This window comes from Eulemur rufifrons, chromosome 2 (assembly GCF_041146395.1).
Source record: "Eulemur rufifrons isolate Redbay chromosome 2, OSU_ERuf_1, whole genome shotgun sequence".
Classification (NCBI taxonomy): domain Eukaryota; kingdom Metazoa; phylum Chordata; class Mammalia; order Primates; family Lemuridae; genus Eulemur; species Eulemur rufifrons.
Genome location: NC_090984.1, coordinates 87,237,411 through 87,243,827, shown reverse-complemented (window position 1 = coordinate 87,243,827; position 6,417 = coordinate 87,237,411). Strand labels below are relative to the sequence as shown.

The window sequence follows — 6,417 nt, the reverse complement described above, 5'->3', positions numbered from 1 at the left end:
TTAAAAAGTTGGGCTGTAAATGAATTACTACAACATATGCGGATTGCTAGATCTACTGTGGAAGAGCTATATTGTTGACCCTTTCCACACTGTATTTTCTTACCAAGTTGTGGGAATAGGGTATGGGGATGGATTTTAAAAGAAAGTAATGGTTGAAGGGTAGTTGTCATAGTGTTACGAACGTCTTTAATGTCTTTATGTGCTACAGTCACAGATGATATTTGAACTTAATCCAGTGCAATTTCCATCTTGTTCAACTGAGAAAATGGCTCTCGTGGGAATTCTTTTGACTGATTCCACCTGCCACAGGGTATTAGCAGATTAGAGCAAACATTGGGAGGTGCCCTGTGTCATCTAAGTGAACAATGCCACATTTGTTTGCTTTTCCGCCTTCAAGGATATTTGGAGGTCAACTTTTGAAGAGAGTGTTTTGTGAACATAGAAACAGCCGTGTACTTGTGTGGAAGTAAACAGATAGAAGGATCTTTCAACCACCTAGCTACAAATAGAAAGAAAGCCTAACATGAGAGACCAGTTCTCTCTGTGTCTGCTTTTGCAGTGTGCCCAGGGCTTCACCCACACCTAGACATCTCCTGCTCAGGGAGGCCCTGTCTTAGAGATGCCCAGGATCACACTGGAGCTGTGAATACTCATCAGCAATTCTATCCTACATTTGACACATGAGAAAATCCAAAAGGGGAAATGTTGAGAGGAGTGATTTTTCCTTTCCTCAACATTGCATCTCATAAAGGATTGAAATGGACAAATTTCTTGTTGCTGTTCATGCACTGATAAACAATATAATAGCGGCTGAATCATTTTATTGAGTGATTCCTGAAATTTCTCACGTCTCCACTGCAGGGTAGGGCTCTGCAGAAATCATGCAAATGGCCTTAATTTCCTTTTCTATAAAATGAAAAGAGTGATGGGAGGCTCATTTTTATGTAATAGGATGTTTTATACACATTTAAGAAATGTTCATTTAAGAAATGAACCCTGTGAGCAGACAGTTCTTAAGACCCATAAATATCTTCTTATCCTTGACACCCATAATATTAAATGAAAGAAAATGCTTTTTCTCTTCATCTCTTCTTGAAGAAAAAGATATTTTTTGAAAAAGTTGATAGACCATGACAGTGGGCAGAGGACACTCAAAAAAAGTGGTCTGTGAGAATCAATGTTAAACAGAAAATGGATAATTAAAAAGCATGATTAGTTTGGGTTGTCAGAGGGCTGAGTGGATGATATAAGTGCTAATATTAGAGGCAAGTGGCTAATTCCATCTGCATCCAGAAAAAGGAAACCATGCTGTGGTTTGGTCATCAAAGAAGAAATTATTTTTAACAGTTGCATCATATCTCATTTTATAGTTCATTTAAAAAAAGCTCAAGCTTAAAACCCGTGAAGACAAGAATGAAAATCTCCATACTGAATAAGTATTCAAACAGAAACAGAAGCCTTCGATGAGCACAGAGTGCCGTCTTCTCACAGTGGAGAGTTTTCCAGAAGTCCGGAGGAGGAGATGTGGACGCAGGTGCAGCTGCTCTTCCACAGGGAAAGAACAATGTCCGGAGTGAGCCAGCACTGGTTTGGCGTACCCCATGGTGACTGCCAGTCGTTTTCAGGCTTTTGTCTATTCTTTGTGTACTGTTTGACTCAGCTTGAGCCAAAAGAATCAGCAGCTAAAGCCGGAGCCTACCTTTCTGCAGAGAGCGCAGTGTTTGATGTTTCTGGACATTTATGCAACACGTAACCCCTAACCCGAGCTCCTGCTGCCTTACAAGCGCTTCTACATGAAAACACAAGACTCTAAAATGGTACCTTCCACACACTATACTCCCATTTATGAGGCAAGCAGACAGTGTTTTCTGACAGCTGGCTGTCCATCTGCTGTTTGATGTGTGGCAGAAAAGCACCGTGGGGTAATGAGGGAGATGGATGTTTCTCTGAGGTGACAACTCAGTGTTCCTGAGTGTAGGCTCCCTTGGGCTTCCTGCCCTTCTGCCCTGCATGCTGCCTCTTTGCACGGGATCGTAAGCTTCCTCTTCTTATCGTAGCTCAGCTAAACTATCTCTATTCACCTGCCTGGCTTTTCATTTATTCACAGTTTCTTGTTCACGACAAACATTTCAACCACTTTGTCATGGTGGTGTCAGCATGAATGCATCGGTAAAGGCTTTTAACAGTTTAACAACATCCATTATTTTTCAATTTTTTTTTCCTGCTGAAATTCTTTATTTTTATTTGTTTGTGAATGTTCTCTAGGCTGCCTGTTCCAGAAAACTAGGAGACATATTTATGCTAGACACAAAGCTATAACCTTGCAAACTGTGTCAGGCTGAAGATAATTTTTTTTAAAAAAACTTTGATCATCTTCAGTTTGCTATGTTTAAAGTTTAGAAATAGTTCAAATATCTGCATATGTATTTTTATATTATGGATATCCAGTTTAAGAATTGTTTAGTGCCCACTTCTGCAGCACATGTACTAAAATCGGATTGATACAGAGAAGATTAGCGTGGCCCCTGAGCAAGGATGACACGCAAATGAAATGTTCCATTTTTTTTAAAAAAAGAATTGTTTGGACAAATATCTTTTGAGACAACTATATTTTTAAAAAATTGTACTTGATGACTACACAAATGTTTTGTATTTTAAACAGAATATATACTTTATAACTGACAAAATACAAAGAACCATGAATTATTTAAATATTGGAATTTTCCAAATTATTGTATTATAGATAAAATTATTATTTTAAAAGCAACATAAACAGCAAACATACAAAAAACAATAGTGTACATTTTAAAACATAGAAAATGTTTTAAATTTTATTTTCAGTCTTAGTGTGTGCAATTAAAGTAAGTATCACTTAGAATTCATTACAGAGAAGCACCCAAAGGCTGTGACTTGAAAATAAAATCTGCTAGGAAAAAGATAAGTACCCCAAAGAGTATCCTGGGCTCCTCACTTTCTTAGAGCACCTCTCTGAGATCAATGAGCACTTTGCTGCAAAGATGACACGAGCCTTCTTTCCCCTTATCCGATGTTATTTTCCCCATTTTTATTCCTCTTCACATCCTTCACCCATTTGCAGCAAGAGGAAGGTCAGCATGGTTAGCTTCAAGTTGTGACCTGGCATTGATCTCAGGAACCCTTAGATTTATAGATGGGAGAAAACAGCCCAGGGATGGCCAAACTCAGCCAGGCTTGCCTCTTACATTGCACAACCAAGTATTGCTGTGCTCTCTTGGTAGACAGAGGAAAACATTGGTTCTTTTTTTTTTTGCTGGTTGTGAGGCCAAATTGGCTGGCTGTTGGATATAACTAAAATGTTAATCCATGCTGTGGATGCTATCAACACAGAAAAAATGACTGATAATATCTATGGTTTCAAACAAGTTAATTAAGGGATAATTCTTGGGTGTTACAGACATTGTCATTTTGTCTTGTTTAAAATGGAGAAGAAAATATCTTGTTTTAAAAAACACAATTTTGGCTGGTCCGAAGGTAGTGAGTCATCTCACTTGATTGTTCACAGTCACAGACTGAACTCCTCGTTCTACTACTTTCCCCCCTCCTCACTACTGCCCTTGACTAGTCTAAAAAATAAATAAATAAATAAAAAATCATAAAACCCACAATTTTATGAGGCTTATTGAGGCATCTAATATTTGTAATTAAGTAGATTAAAAGATAAATCAAGGAAAGGTATAAAGCGAAAAAGATGCTCAAAAAAATGTAACAATAAAATCTGTTCAAAAAAAGCATTATAATCAGGGATTTCAGTGCACATTATGTAACTACAATACGTAGGGTGTTTTTTTCCCAAACAAACAAAAAAGAAAGAAAAAAACAAAGAAACAAAGAAAGAGAAAAGTTTTAGTGAGAGGAAAAAAATTTGTAAATACCTAAGCTTGGTTTTAGATTTTTATGTTTCTTGATATAAAACATAATGTCTTAATATGGCTTTCAAGTTTTTCTGAAATGGCCCTCCTATAGAAAATTTTGCTCAGTCTTGAACTAGAGAAAGGTCAGAGAGAAAGTGAACAGCAGCAGCAGATCAAGAGAAGGAAAGTGTGACCAGAAGTGTCAGGACATAAGGATAGCCCCTGTTTCACCCTCCTCAAGGCTGAAGTAGGACTGTTTTGCCCTATTTTCCAGAGTAGACATGTGCTACAAAGCATTAATGAGCTTCACAGTTTGCACTGAATTTTATACACTCTGGAGAATGGGGCTACATAGCACAGATCATGGATTCTCTTTAACACCTGCCTGTGAATGCCTGTTTGCCATCTCTCTGTGCAGCCACCAGTCATCAGATATTAAAGCCCCTTCCCCACGTGGCCTCTCCAGTCATCTTCACTTTTTGATTTTCAGCAGTTTGATTATATCGAGACATAGTTTTCTTTTGAATTTGGACTGTTTAGCATTTACTGAGCTTCTAGAATCTGTAAATGTGTATCTTTTTCCAAACTTGGGAACTCTTGAGCCATTACATTTTCAAATATTTTTTCTGCATCCATCATTTTCTCCTCTCCTGTAGGGACTCCAGTAACATGAGCGTTAGACCATTTGATATTGGCCCTCTGGTCCCTGAAGCTCTCTATTCTGTTTTGTTTTTTCTCTTTCTTTCAATTGGATAATTTATATTGGTCTATCTTCAAGTTTATTGACTTTTGCCTCTGTGAGCTCCATTCTGCTACTGAGCTCATCCAGCAAATTTTTTTATTTCAGTTATTACATTTTCAGTTCTAAAATTTCCATTTGGTTCTATTTCCCTGCTGAGAGCATCTATCCCTCCATTCATTTCGAGAGTCTACCTTTATCTCATGGAGATTGGTTATAAAAGCTGCTTTAAAATATTTGTATTATAATTCCAACATCTGGATAATCTTGGGTTTGGTATTAGTGGATTGTTTTTTCTCTTCATATTGATCAGATTTTTGAGGTTCTTTATATGTCAAGTAATTTTGGATTGTTTCCTGGACATTTAAAGTAATATGTTGTGAGTCTCTTGAGTCCTGTTAAGATCTTCCTGAGAGTGTTGATTTTTTTTGTTTCAGCAGACAAAGACCTGCGTAGGTTTAGACTACAAACTCTGTCTTTAGGCGGTGGTTCCAACATCAGTTCAATTCTCGAAGACTTTGCTCTGTGTGTGTGTGTGTGTGTGTGTGTGTGTATTCTTCCATGTACACCATGGAGGTGAACCTGACACTTGTGTCAAGTTCACTCACCAAATTAGGTTCATTCTCAAAAGTCTCTCCTCTCTTGAGATTTCCTCCACACTCTCCAATTCCTAGGGATCTCTTTTCCTGGTTCCTCTGGCCGGAAAGATGGGGTCCTGTAACTTCTAGCCTTCTGTGACAAAGAAGCTCTCAGCCCACCCTCAGGATGAAACAGTAAGGAAAAAATGAGAGAGGAAAATAATGGGGACCACTCCATATATTAATACTTTCCACAACAGGAACCTTTTTTCCTACCAGGACATGCAAACCCATGACTATCTTCAGGTCAGGGTAGAGAGAGGAAAAAGAGAAAGGAGAAAAACAGGGACTCCTCCCACACTTTTCAGCTCCCAGTAGTGTTTTCTTCCCAGTCCTATATCAAGAAAGGTTTTTGTTGTTTGCATCTGCTGAGCAGTTCCCATATTTGGCCTACCCTCCATTAAAAGCTGGGAAATAAAGAAGCAAACAAAAAAAAAAAAAGCCAAAATCAAAAATTGACAAAAAATACCAGAAAAATGATCACCACCATCATCGTTGTGATTTTCTTCAAGCTTTGACTTTTCTCCTCTAACTGCCTTGTTATAGTTTACTTTCCAGAGTTCCTGGGTAGTTACTTCTTAGATTTTGTACAGAGTTTTTATTTGTATTCAGTGTGAGAGATAAAGTTAAACGTATAGTGTGATTACCTGCATGTATAAATATATGTAGTTACTATATATGATACTTTAAAAAAAAAAAAAAGAGAAGGCCAAAATTATTATCATGGTTATTTGGAGTGGTGGGATTATTATTCCCCCTTGTTTTCTATTCTATTTTCTAAATGTTTTATAACACATCTTCCTCAACTCTTCATATTTAATCCTGCTTCTTCCAAATCTTTGGTCAGCTGAGTCTTTTCTGAAGGAGTTTATAGTTTATAAACATTATAAACCATCCAGTACTGTACCAGCTAGAATGCTTTTAGCTTCAAGAAATAGAAATCATCAACTCAGTGGCTTAAACATACTGAAGTATATTTTCTCACATAATAAAAAAATCCTCAGGAAGGTAATTGCAGGGTTGGTTGACTCTAACTCTATTCATCACCTGCCATCTGTGTTTGGCTTTGGCCTCAGGCTGGTTCTCCTCATGGTTGCACAATGGCTGCAACAGCTCCAGACATAATTTTTAGATACAACAATATTAAGAG

The 6,417-nt window shown here is 37.6% G+C and overlaps 1 non-coding gene across 1 annotated transcript; it reads left to right on the top strand.

Annotated features, from left to right (window-relative positions):
• The first annotated feature begins 2,463 nt into the window (after positions 1–2,463).
• On the top strand, positions 2,464–2,566 carry LOC138381052 (U6 spliceosomal RNA). The gene has a single exon (XR_011233002.1). It is a non-coding gene; the product is annotated as a U6 spliceosomal RNA (small nuclear RNA).
• Positions 2,567–6,417: the final 3,851 nt, after the last annotated feature.